Below are 14,779 nucleotides of genomic sequence, written 5' to 3'. Positions count from 1 at the left end.
TCCATGCTAGGTTATTGTATGTTTGTTTGCATTTACTTTCAAAGCTATATTAAACTGGACTTTATAATGTAATAATTCATCCGAATGTTTCTTCCTCTGCTGTATATTTTGAGGGGTTTCTAGAATATGTAAGAATCCCCTTTGCTTGCAGAATATTCCAAAGTCATGCAGTGCTCTAAAACATATGTATTTAATTCGCCCTACTAAATACAATAACTTCTGCCTTCTGGGCTGATTTTACATCGTGTAGAGAAATACATCCTAAAATAAGTTTGTACTACCAATATGAATTACTGGATAATAACCTTCAGTTTTATTTTTGAAGTGTTATCCATCAATATATAATCTTAAATCAAGGATCTTAACATAAATCTTACCTAAGGGATATTTAATTGTTTAAAATATTTACATAATAGAGATGTGAGCCCAAAGTATCCAGCCATGTCTTCTGTCTATCACATTACGAACTACACAGTAACTTTGACTTCATTTGGGACTTGTTATAATTTTCAAATTAGTTATTTAGCTTAATGCCTCTAGATTATTATATGTGGCTATTTTAGCAGAGCGTGAACAAAGACAACATAGGCTGACTAAATAATTAGAAAAATCACAATCTAATGAAACAAGAAGCCTGGATATGAGAGCCTCCAGGCTTGGCTAATTTGACAGCTCATGTATCAAGGTAATGTCTTGTCTCAGTTTTCCACACTGATGCATCCAGAAAGTCAGCTTCACTCCCGCAGTGACTCCAGTCATGCAGAGACATAGGGACAGCATTCCCAAGGGTCACATATTATCTGGAAGTGAGGAATAGACAATACTGAAACTCTGCTCTGAATGACCACGAAAGCCCCAACTGATCATCTCCCCTGCCTCCATGACTAGAACTGCACCACGTGCCCATGTGGACAGTCATCCCTGATGGGGATAATAAGACTCCATTGATAAGACCAACAATTTTATCATATGAATTACTAAAGACTGATATAAAGGTTTCAAAATTTAATCTAACTCTGTTCTTTCATGTCCACCAGATCTGCCAGTGATCCTGTGATATCTTGTTTTTCTTTTCTGCTTGACTTTGTCTCTTCACCTTGTTCTGCCCTCCAGAGAATCTCTTTCAGCTTCATCGGGTGCATTCCATTGTTATATTTATCTGCCATTTGCTAAATCAGTGGAATGCATTAGACTAAAGGGGGAGTCTCTGATCCCTCCTGGGTCTGTATTCCTAGGAAGGCATTGTGACCTTGAGTCTGAATGTGACTGTATTAATCAGGGTTCTCTTAGGGGAACAGAATTAATACATATATATCTCATATATATATTTACTTTATACATATACATACACACACACACACAGAACTGATATATATATATATATCTTATATATACTTAATAAACCCATACAAATTTATGGGTTTATTTATAAACCCATATTTATGTATGGGTTTATTTATAAACCCATATTTATGTATGGGTTTATTTATAAACCCATATTTATGTATGGGTTTATTAGGTATTCATAATAAAAGAGGGTTCTCTTAGGGGGACAGAACTAATAAATATATATCTCATATATATTTACTATATATATCTACAGAACTAATATATATATCTTATTATATATACTTAATAAACCTATGGGTTTATTAACTACAAACTTACACAATTGCAAGGTTCCACAATAGGCTGTCTGTAAGCTGAGGATTAAGGAGCGCCAGTCCGAATCCCAGAAATGAAGAACTTGGAATCTGATGTTTGAGCATCCAGCACAGGAGAAATGTGTAGCCTGGGAGGTTAGGCCAGTCTCTTCTATGCTAATTTGTCACCTAGTAAGGCTAGCAGTTATTGTAAGAATAATAACATATTTTCATAGAATACCTACATCTTCAAGGTGAGTAGTACCTTTATTTGTAGTAATTAGAAATGAGAAACAATAGAAATATCAAGATTTATAGATGAACAGTAATGATATGCTAATTTACTGTAATATCCATAATTAGAATAAATACATTGTTGATGCTCAATATGGTTAATCACCAGTGGTTATGATGAGTGAGAGGTAACACAAATAAAACACATACTATATAATTCCTGTATAATAAATTCATGAAACTCAAAACTAAAGTAATAAATATGAAGGATGGACTCCGAATATTGTTTTTGTAAATGCACAGGTGAGCACAAGTAGAATTACATTTTGTTTTGTTTGCCTTTTTTGAAGAAAACAAAAAATGGAAAAACATTCCACGCTCATGGATAGGAAGAATAAATTATCATGAAAATGGCCATTCTGCCTGGGCGCGGTGGCTCATGCCTGTAATCCCAGCACTTTGTGAGGCCGAAGCGGGTAGATCACGAGGTCGGGAAATCGAGACTATCCTGGTGAACACGGTGAAACTCCGTCTCTACTAAAAATACAACAACAAAATAAAAATTAGCTGGGTGTGGTGGTGGGCGCCTGGAGTCCCAGCTTCTCTGGAGGCTGAGGCAGGAGAATGGTGTGAACCCGGGAGGCGGCGGAGCTTGTAGTGAGCGGAGATCACACCACTGCACTCCAGCCTGGGCTATAGAGTGTGAAGAAAGAAAGAAAGAAAAGAAAGAAAAGAAAGTAAGAGAGAGAGAGAGAGAGAAAGAGAAAGAAAGAAAGAAAGAAAGAAAGAAAGAAAGAAAGAAAGAAAGAAAGAAAGAAAGAAAGAAAGAAAGAAAGAAAGAAAAGAAGGAAAGAAGGAAGGAAGGAAGGAAAGAAAGAAAAGAAAGAAAGAAAGAAAGAAAGAGGCCATACTGCCCAAAGTAACGTATACACTCTATGCTATTCCCATCAAGCTATCATTGACTAGCCTCACAGAATTAGAAAAAACTACTTTAAATTTCATATGAAACCAAAAAAGACCCCTGATAGCCAATACAATCCTAAGCAAAAAGAACAAATCTGGAGACATCACCCTATCCAACTTCAAACTATACTACAAGGCTGCAGTAATTGAAGTAGCATGGTACTGGTACCAAAGCAGATATATAGACTAATGGAACAGAACAGAGGCCGCAGAAATAACACCACACATCCACAACCATCTGATATTTGACAAACCTAACAAAAGCAAACAATAGAGAAAGGATTCCCTATTCAATAAATGGTGTTGGGAAAACTGGCTAGTCATATGCAGACAACTGAAACTGAACCCATTCCTTACACCTCATACAAAAATTAACTCAAGATGGATTATAGACTTAAACATAAGGTCTAAAACCATAAAAACCCTAGAACAAAACCTAGGCAATATCATTCAATACACAGGCATGGGCAAAGACTTCATGACTAAAACACCAAAAGCTATGGCATCAAAAGCCAAAATTGACAAATGGGATCTAATTAAACTAAAGAGCTTGTGCACAGCAAAATAAACTATTATCAGAGTGAACAGGCAACCTACAAAATGGGAGAAAATTTTGGAATCTCTTCATCTGACAAAGGGCTAATATCCAGAATCTACAAGGAACTTAAAGAAACTTACAAGAAAGAAACTAACAACCCCATCAGAAAGTGGGTGAAGGATATGAACTGACACTCCTCAAAAAAAGACATTTATGCAGCCAACAAATGTATGAAAAAAGGCTCATCATCACTGGTCATTAGAGAAATGCAAATCGAAATCACAACGAAATACCATCTCACACCAGTTAGAATGGGAATCATTAAAAAGTCAGGAAATTACAGATGGTGGAGAGGATGTGGAGAAATAGGAACGCTTTTACACTGTTGGTGGGAGTGTAAATTAGTTCAACCATTGTGGAAAACAGCGTGGCGATTCCTCAAGGCTCTACAACCAGAAATATCCATTTGACCCAACAATCCCATTACTGGGTATACACCCAAAGGATTATAAATCATTCTACTATAAAGCCATATGCAGATGTATGTTTTTGGCAGTGCTAATCACAATAGTAGAGACTTGGAACCAGTCGAAATGCCCATCAATGACAGACTGGATAAAGAAAATGTGGCACATATACACCATGGTATACTATGCAGCCATAAAAAAAGATGAGTTCATGTCCTTTGCAGGGACATGGAGGAAGCTGGAAACCATCATTCTCAGCAACCTAACACATGAACAGAAAACCAAGCAGTGCATATTCTCACTCATAAGTGGGAGCTGAACAATGTGAACACATGGACACAGGGAGGAGAACATCACACAACCGGGCCTGTCGGGGGTGGAGGTTAGGGAAGTGATAGCATTCAGAGAAATACCTAATACAGGTTACAGATTGATGGGTGCAGCAAACCACCATGGCATGTGTATAGTTATGTAACAAACCTACACATTCTGCACATGTATCCCAAAACTTAAAGTATAATTAATAATAAATATTAAAAATTGCAAATGGCATAGATGATAACTATCTAATGATGAAGGGATCAATTCAACAAGACAACGTCACAATTCTAAATTTGATATGCACCAAACACTGGAGGAAGTAGATTCATGAAACAAGTACTGCTTGATCTAATAAATGAGATAGATAGCAAAACAATAATAGTGGGAGACTTTAATACACTACTCCCAGCACTAGACATATCTTTGAGACAGAAAGTCAACAGAGAAACAATGGACTTAAATGACTCACTGGAACAAACAGATGTAGCAGACATTTACAAAACATTCTGTCCAAAATCTACAGAATAAACATCCTTCTAATCAGCACATGCAACATTTTCAAGATAGAACATATAATAGACCACAAAATAAATCTCAATATATTTTTAAAACAATTAAATTATATCAAGAATCTTCTCAGACCATAGCAGAGTCACACTAAAACTCAACTCTCTAAAGAACCCTCCAAACTGAACAAATACATAGAAATTAAGACATCTGTTCCTGAATAATATCTGTATTGACAATGACATCAAGATGAAAATTTACAAGTTATCTTAATTAAATGATAATAAGGAGACAAGTTATGGAAACCTCAAGAAATACAGTGAAATCAGTGGTAAGAGGAAAGTTTATAGTGCCAGCTGCCTACGTCAAAAAGTCTGAAAGAGCACAAAGTGACAACCTAATGTCATGCCTAAAGAAACAGGACAAACAAGAACAAACTAAACCTAAAACCAGAAGGAGAAAAGAAATAAGAAAGACCAGAGCAGACCTAAATGAAATTCAAACAAAAAATACAAAAAAAAAAAAGAAAGAAACAAAAAATTGGTTATTTGAAAAATAAGCAGATTCATGGACCATTAGCTAGAGTAACCAAGAAAAAAAGAGCAAAGATCCAAATAAGCTCAATCAGAAATGAAATGAACATTAAAATCTACATCACTAATATAAAAATAAGTTGAGACTACTATGTACACCTTCATGTGCACAATCTAGAAGGCTTAAAGGAAATGGACAAATTTCTAGAAACCTACAACACTCCTAGGTTAAATCAAGAAAAAACAGTAACTTTCCATAGACAAATAACAAACAGTGAGATTGAATCAGTAATTTAAGAATTGCCAACAATAACGGCAATGAAATAGGGTCAGGTGAATTCAAAGCTGAATTCTATCAAAAATTCAAAGAAAAATCGCTACCAATTCTATGGAAACATTTTTTTTTAATTTAGAAAAAAAAACTTCCTAAATTATCCAATGAAAATAGTGTAATCCAGATTTCAAAACCAGGAAAGAATACATACACAAACACACACACACAACAGATGAATTTTGCTGATAAATACATATCTAAAAATACTAATAAAAATAGCTAACTGGGTCCAACAGCACATCAAAAAGCTAAATCACCATGATCAAGTGGGTTTCGTGTCAGAAATGCAGGGATTATTTGAACATACACAACTCAATAAAGGTGATAATCACATAAACAATTAAAAACAGAAACCATATTATTAGTTCAATAGACACAGAAAAAGCATTTAACAAAACTCAGCATTCTTTAAAGATAAAAACTCTAAACAAACTAGGCATGGAAGGAGCCTACCTCAAAATAATAAAAGTTATACATGAAAACCCCACAGCCAGCATCATACTGAATGGGAAAAGTTAAAAGCATTCCCCGCGTGAACACAAAAACTACAAGAATGCACATGTTCACCACTTCTGTTAAATATAGTTCTGGAAGTTCCAGGCAGAGCAATTAGTGAAAAAAAATAAGGGCATCTAAATTGGAAAGAGAGAGTCAAACTATCACTGTTTACAGATGAAGTGATTATATACCTAGAAAATCCTAAAGAGTGTTCCAAAATACTCTTAGTTTTAATAAATGAATTGTCAGTTTAAAAAATAAATGTATACAAATTAGTAGCACTGTTATACATGAAACACAACAAAGCTGAGAATCAAATCAATAACTTCATCCCTTTTACAGCAGCTACAAGAAGATAGAATTCTTAGGAATATATTTAACCTAAGAATTGAAAGATCTCTTCAAGGAGAACTAAAAAACACTGCTGAAAGAAATCACAGATGACATGAACAAATGGAAATGCACCCCATGCTCAATGATCAAAAGAATGAATATTGTGAAAATGACCATAGTGCACAAAGCAATCTGCAGATTCAATGCAATTCTTATGAAAATACCCTCATTATTTTTTACAGAATTTTTTAAAATGCTAACATTTATATGAAACAAAAAGGAGCCCAAATAGCCATCAAAATCCTAGTTTAAAAATTGAGGCATCACATTACTAAACCTCAAATTATACCACAAGGCTAAAGTTACCAAAATAACATGTTACTGAAATAAAAGTAGGCACATAGATCATTGTAACAAAATGGAGAACCTAGAAATAAAGCCAAATGTTTAAAACCAACTGATGTTTTGCAAAGCATATAAAAATATAAATTGGAAAATAGGCACTTTATTTAATATCTGGTACTGGGAAAATTAGCAAGCCATACGTAAATCAATAAAACTGGATTTCTATCTGTCACCATATAAAAGATCAACTCAAGACAAGTCAGATACTTAAATATAAGACTCTAAAAATTCAAGAAAGCAATATGCAAAAACACTTTTAGACATCAGGGTAGGCAAAGAATTTATAGCTAAGACCCCAACAGCAAATGCAACAAAAACAAAACTAAATTTATGGAATCTATTTAAACTAAAATGCCTTTGTACAGCAAAATTAATAGTCAACAGAGTGAAAAGATAACCCAAGAATGGGAGAAAATATGTGCAAACTACACATCTGACAAAAGATTCATATCCAGAATCTACACAAGACTTAAGTTGCTGAGAAAGAGAAAAATAATTCCATTTAAAAGTGGACAAGGGACATACATAGATATTTCTCATAAGAATATATACAAATGGCCAACAAACATGAAAAACTGTGTAACATCACTAATCATCAGGCAAATACAAATTAAAACCACAATCAAACACCACCTCATCCTGCAGGAATGGCCACTATAAAAAGTCAAAAAAAACCCAAAATGGAACTTTTTCATTTGTTCCATTTGTTTCATTTCAATGGAACACTGCTGCTGAAAATGTAATTTAGTACAACCTCTATGGAAAACTGTATTGAGGTTACTTAAAAAGCAAAAAAGTAAATCTACTATTTGATCCAACAATCTTACTGCAGGATATCTCCCCAAATAAAACAAAGTCATTATATGAAAAAGACACGCGTATATGTATGTTTATAGCAGCACGATTCAAAATTGAAAAGATGTGGAACCAATTTAAGTGCCCATTCACTAATGAGTTCATAAGGAAAATATGGCATATAGACACCATGAAATATCACTAACTCATTAAAGGGAATGACATAATGTCTTTTGCAACAACTTGGATGAGGCTGGAGACAATTACTGTAAGTGAAGTAACACAGGAGTAGAAAACCAAAAACCGTGTGTTCTCACTTATAAGTGGGAGCTAGGCTATGAGCTTGCAAAGGCATACAGCGTGATTTAGTAGACTTCAGAGACTCAGAAGGTAAAGAATAGGTTAGAGACTACAGAGAAAATAGCTACATTTTAGATACAGAGTGCACTATTCAGGTGATGAGTCTATTAAACTCTCAGAATTTACTAGTATGTAATTCATCCATCTAACAAAAAAATACCTTTAACCCAAAAGCTATTGAAATTTTAAAAAATCAACCCACAATATCTTTTGTATACACTAAGAAATTTTTATTCAAAATTAAAATCAAGAAAACAATTATAATTAGGACAGCTTATAATTTATAAAATAAATGTTACAGAAACAAATTTAACATGATAAAAAATCTGCACAATGAAAGTTATAATGTATTGATGAAAATTGAAAAAAAACAAATGGAAGGCTACCTTATGTTCATGTGTTGGAGGAACTTATCTCGTGAATATATTCACACTAATCTAAGCATTTACAGATTCAATAAAATCCCATACAAAATTCCAAAGACATCCATTTACATAAATTGGAAAAAAAATCTCTATAATGTGTATGGCTGGGTTGATTGACCCGGACTATCAAGGTGAAATCAGACTACTACTCCACCATGCAGGTAAGGAACATAATGTCTGGAATACAGGAGATTCCTTTGGGCATCTCTTAGTATTACTTTGCCATGTGATTAAGGTCAATGGGTAACTACAACAACCCATTGAAGGCTGGACTACAAATGGCCCAGATTCTTTAGGAATAAAAGTTTGGGTCACTTTACCAGGTAAAAACAAAACATGACCAGCCAAGTTACTTGGTGAAGGCAAAGAAAATGTAGAATGGGCAGTAGAAGATGGTAGTTATCAATAACAGGTATGACTCTGTGACCAGTTGCAGAAATGAGGACTGTAATTGTCATGAGCATTTCCTCCTTATTTTGTTAAGAATATATTTGTGCAAGTATATAACTATACTAAGAAAATAGCTTGACTATATTATTATTTTCCTTGAGCATTTCCTCCTTATTTTGTTAAGAATATATTTGTGCAAGTATATAACGATAGTAAGAAAAAGTTTGACTATATTATTATTTTCTTTATCATGTAACATAAGATTTGTTCACTTAATATCAGCATTTAAATGTTAACTTTATGTAGTGACATCTAGGTTAAGAATAAGTGCACTTTCAGTTGTATGAAGGATAGATGTATTATGTTAAGCATAATTATGACCTTATCATTGTCTTTATTTGGATATCAAGCATGATTTTACGTGATGTGTAAGGTGCTAAGTTGACAAGGGGTAGGCTAGTGATAGTTAATATTAGTTGTCAGCTTGATTGGATTAAAGGGTGCCCAGGAGGCTGAAAAAGTATTGATTCTGAGTATGTCTCTGGGGGTGTTGCCAGAGGAGGCTGACATTGGAGTTAGTGGACTGCAAGAAGACCCAGCCTCAATGTGGTTGGGCAACATCTAATCAGCTGCCAGCACAGCTAGGATAAAGCAGGTGGAAGAAGATGAGATAACATTGCTTGCTTCACCTTATGTTTTTGTTTTGTTTGTTTTGTTTTCCATACTGGCTGCTTTTTTCCACTCCCCCTGCCTTTGGACATAAGACTTCAGGCTCTTTGGCGGTTGGACTCTGGAGCTTGAACCATGGGCTTGCTGAGGTCTTTTAGGCCTTCGGCCAGAGACTAAAGGCTGCACTGTTGGCTTTTCTGGTTTTGAGACTTTTGGAGTCAGACTGAGCCACTACCAGTTTCTCTCTTCCCAAGCTTGTAGAAAGCCTATCATGGAATTTTCATCTTGTAATTGTGTGAGAAAATTATTTCTAATAAACTATATATATATATGTATACACACATATATATGTTATATTAGTTCTATTTCTCTGGAGAACACTAATACAACTTTGATACACAAAACAAGATTGTTGTATTCACAAAAATTATGCTAACTAAAATAAGCCAACACATACAAGTGCATAAAGTATGATTCTATTTCTACAATTTATAAAAAATTAAAATGAATCTAAAGTAACAAAAAAGATCAGTAGCTGCTTAAGGACAGAGTGGAAAATTATGTATTTCCAAATGTTACAAATGACACTCTTATCTACTGTGGGCATTGCTCTCTCCTCAGGAATTTCACCCCAGAACTGACTCTGAAGCAGGAGACATGCAAATCAGTTCCTGTTCATGTACTAACTGACATTTCCTAACACTTCCTTTTCATGTACTTCCTTGACTTACTTGTTGATGAAGGTTGATAATATCTAAACCAGGTTCACATTAGAGAAAAAGAAGAGTGATGAGAAAATTAAGACAGAGGACCCAGTTCCAGTGATTCTGTGATCCTGCACTCCCTGAAATCTAGAGGCAGAGGGATGAGCCCTGCTGAGCAGTGCAGTTATCCACGGGGAGAAAGAGGAGAAAGAGGTGTAAATGTGCCATCCCATGCTCATAAAATGAAGCTAATTCCCTCTCCACAAATGTCCTGGTGGGAAGCCACCTGATATCTGTGCCCTTCCTCTGTGTCCACACCTTAGGGTCTGTGGTGATCTGGGATTCCCTTTTAATCACTCTCAGAGGTAAGGTCCCTGTGCAACAATGCAGTTGTGGCTGCTTCTCAGCCTGTTTCCTCTGTAAGAGTCCTACATGAAGTTCACTGGTGGAATGTGGGAGAGAAATGGCACAGCCCAATAATTCTCAGAGCCTTCCTTACAAAGCCTCTGGATTCAAATTCAATGACTCTAGCATGAACTCAGCCCAACAGGCTTCAGGACAAAGGTTGGGGTGGGTGGCAACAGTGAGTGTTTCAAGTGGAATTTGTTAGTGGTACCCTCAATTGATACACAGAAGATTCATATTCTACAGGGACACCCTTGTGAGCACAGTGTCCCTCAAAATGACAAACCTGAGATCTGAGGACAAAGCCATGTATTACTGTTAGAGAGACACTTAAGGGACATCTGTGTGAGCCCAGACAAAAAACCTCCCTGCAGAGAGACAGAAGGGGACTGTGTGGTAGGCACTGCTCAGAACCACAATGGGGTGACGCGGATGCCAGGGAGGGCTTAGGAGACACCAGGGGGCGCTCTGGAACCACAAGGGGGTCCTCATAACCACAAGGGCTTGCTCAGGATACGAGGGGGCCACTCAGAACCACCAGAGGGCACTCAGGACACCAGGGGAGGCTCAGGACACCAGGGGACGCTCAGAACCACCAGAGGGTGCTCAAGACAAAAGGGGATGGTCATAACCACCAGGGGGCGCTCAGGACACCAGGGGATATTCAGAACCACCAGGGGTCGCCCAGGACACCAGGGGATATTCAGAGCCACCAGGGGGCGCCCAGGACACCAGGGGATATTCAGAGCCACCAGGGGGCGCCCAGGACACCAGGGCGGCTCCGACAACCAGGAGGGGATGCTCAGGACACCAGGGGACTCTCAGAACTGCCAGAGGGTGCTCAAGACAAAAGGGGATGGTCATAACCACAGGTGGCGCTCAGGACACCAGGGGATATTCAGAACCACGAGGGGGCTCCCAGGACACCAGGGGGCGCTGACAACCAGTATGGGGTGCTCAGGACACCAGGGAATGCTCAGAACCACCAGAGGGCGCTCAGGGCACCAGGGGAGGCTCAGGACACCAGGGGACGCTCAGAACCACCAGAGGGTGCTCAAGACAAAAGGGGATGGTCATAACCACCATGGGGCACTCAGGACAGCAGGGGATATTCAGAACCACCAGGGGGCACCCAGGACACCAGGGGGCGCTGACAACCAGGAAGGGGTGCTCAGGACACCAGGGGATGCTCAGGACACCAGGGGACACTCAGAACCACCAGGGGGCACTCAGGACACCAGGGGAGGCTCAGGACACCAGGGGACCCTCAGAACCACCAGGGGGCGCTCAAGACAACAGGGGACGACCATAACCACTAGGGGACGCTCAGGACACCAGGGGATATTCAGAACCACCAGGGGGCGCCCAGGACACCAGGGGACACTCAGAACCACCAGGGGGCACTCAGGACACCAGGGGAGGTTCAGGACGCCAGGGTATGCTCAGAACCACCAGAGGGCGCTCAAGACAAAAGGGGATGGTCATAACCACCAGGGGTGCTCAGGACACCAGCGGTGCTGATAACCAACAGGGGGTGCTCAGGACACTAGGGGATGCTCAGGACACCAGGGGACTCAGAACCACCAGGTGGTCACAAAGGAAACCAGGGGACATTCATAACCACCAGGGGCGCTCAGGACAACAGGAGGTGCTCAGGACACCAGGAGGCTCTCAGAACCACCAGGGGTCGCTCAGGACCATAAGGGAGTGCAAAGGACACCAGGGTTTGCTCAGGATAGCAGGGAACGCTCAGAACCACCAGGGGGCGCTCAGGACACAAGGGGGCACTCAGGTCGCAGGGATTTTCTTGAGAGGCAGCTCTCTATCAAGTGCTTGGGGATGGTGTGTTTGTTTTTTTAGACCTTGTGACTTCTTACCTGGTGAAGCAAAAGTCTTCCCAGGATCTCTTGCCATTTCTTCCTTGGAATGCATGTTTTTCTTATCTACAAAATCTTAACTTAGAACTATAATTCAATTAAACTTGTAATTCTTTATATTTTTGTAATAAGAATAGCAATAATATATAAGTAAATTTTAAAATGAAGAAATTGTGTGTGTTTACTTTAAGCTATTTCCACAAACAGATTTCTGTTTTCTGCACTGTGTCAGTCACACTATTTTGAATGCTTTTCTACCAATAACTCAGCATATGAATGTGTTGAGTGTATTTCCGTTTCATCTGCTGTTTATGGAGATGAAACATCACTTTAACTGCTTCTGTCCTCCACTTTGGTGGCTCCTGGGGTTCTGACCCTCAGTCTATTTCTCCACCTTCCCTTCTTCTGTTCACACCTTTTATATTCCTCAGTTTCCGCTCAAGGAATCGGCAAGTCCATTAACTTTGTCTCATCCATGTCTGGTGAATCAGTTCACTTCTCTTCATGATCACTGAAGCCAACCAAGTATGGGTAGGTAACAGTCCTTAAAATATGCTCATCTACCTGCAGACTCCTTGCTCTCCTCACCCTTTTCTAGGGTCCTGCAGACATCACCCCCTTCCATCCCCCGCTTCCCTAAGTACCCCACAGTGGGCTCTGCAGATCCTGCTGCCCCCTGTGTGCTCAACCCTTGGGCTCACTACGGCTTTGATGATAAAGCCCAAATCCCTATTGTATTTGCACACTTTCTGACCACTGTCTAGCAAGCTGCCATTGTGAGTGAATCCTGGGAACCCTGAGCTGACTTTAGTTCTACATTAATGGATATTCTCTAGCATCCAGGAATACTGTCAAATAAACAACATATAGAGTTTATGTTAAAAATTCATGTAAAACAATTGCAGAATAAAAAACATTATTTAAAGTTGAAAATGTTATCTTTTAATACTTAATATTTTATTTTAAGATTTAAATGTAATTTAAATTGGAAAAAGATGACAAATTTTAAAAAATACAATGTTATTTCAACAAATTGTGTAATAAAATTTTAATAGAGATGTTTGCCTTATTATTACATTTATTTATAATGTATAATGTATTATTACATTAATTAAAAAGTATGCTGCTAGCAAAAATGAGAAATAAGCCATAAGAGAATATATAAGGAATACCATTGTATATTTCAATGATGCCTTTTCCAATAATGGCAGTTACAGTAAGTTTTACTAAAACATACATTTACATATATTTCTTAATTTATATTGGAATAAACAGACATTCGTAGAAGAATATTAGTTTGTACTAAAACCTCAAACTATAAATACAAACAAATTCAAATCAATTAATTAGTTAGAATAATATAGAAACAAATGTATGTTGCTTGCTTTGGTGTTCAGAAATGTGTTTCATTGCTGTGCATGTTTGTATTTGTGTGTGACCGTAAAATTTTAAAATACATTATTTTACTTACATAGTCGTAGAAATCTAAGTTTTTCTTTTTTTCACGTTCATTAAAAATTAACAGAAAACTCACACACAAAAAAATCCTAGGCCAGGTGCAGTGGCTCAGGTCTGTAATTTCAGCACTTTGGGAGGGTGAAGTGAGTGCATCACCTGAGGTCAGGAGTTTGAGACCATCCTGACCAACATGGTGAAACCCCATCTCTAGTAAAAATATAAAAATTTGCTGGATGTGGTGGCAGCTGCAATCCTAGCTACTGGGGAGGCTGAGGCAGGAGAACTGCTTGAACCTGGAGGCAGAGTTTTTAGTGAGCCAAGATCATGCCTCTGCACTTCAGCCTGGGCAACAAGAACAAAATGCTGTTTAAAAAAAAAAAAAATTCTGGAGAGCATTTGAAATGCCTGTGTGTATTCAGGTGTCCTAATAAAAAAAATAAAAATAAATTTTAAAAAATTAAAAAAAATAACTAAAATGTTTTTAAACTTTTGTTTTTGGTTCAGGGATACATGTGCAGGGTTTGTTATATAGTTAAATTGTGAGTTATGTGGGTTTGATATGTGTTGCCACTAAGGTAATAACTGTAGTGCCTAATGGATAGTTTTTCAGTTCTCACCCTTTTCCCACCCGCCACAATCGAGTAGGTCCCAGTGTGTGTTGTTTTCTTCTTTAAGTCAATATGATTACATCCCACTTATAAGTGAGAACAAGTGGTAGTTTTCTGTTACTGTGTTAGTTTGCTTAGGATAATGACCTTCAGATCCATCTACGCTGCTGCAAAGAACATGTTCTTATTATGACTGGGTTGTATTTCATGCTCAAACACACAGAAATCAATGTGTTGGGAAAAAGCTGAGTGTTTGGGAAAAAAGCTGAGACAGGGCTTGCATATATGACATAATGTCCAGGGCTCAGGGCA

General features: G+C 37.8%; 1 long non-coding RNA gene and 1 gene segment (V, D, J or C); one reads left to right on the top strand and one right to left on the bottom strand.

Annotated features, from left to right (window-relative positions):
• LOC106995637 (immunoglobulin heavy constant delta-like) overlaps window positions 1-14,779 on the top strand; it is a 727,209-nt gene that overhangs the window by 161,929 nt on the left and 550,501 nt on the right.
• LOC144330504 (uncharacterized) overlaps window positions 1-14,779 on the bottom strand; it is a 113,477-nt gene that overhangs the window by 6,424 nt on the left and 92,274 nt on the right. The gene's annotated exons all lie outside the window — the stretch shown is intronic.

The sequence above is a fragment of the Macaca mulatta genome, chromosome 7 (genome assembly GCF_049350105.2).
Source record: "Macaca mulatta isolate MMU2019108-1 chromosome 7, T2T-MMU8v2.0, whole genome shotgun sequence".
Classification (NCBI taxonomy): domain Eukaryota; kingdom Metazoa; phylum Chordata; class Mammalia; order Primates; family Cercopithecidae; genus Macaca; species Macaca mulatta.
Note: the sequence above shows the minus strand (reverse complement) of the source record. Positions and strands in the feature narration are given on the sequence as shown.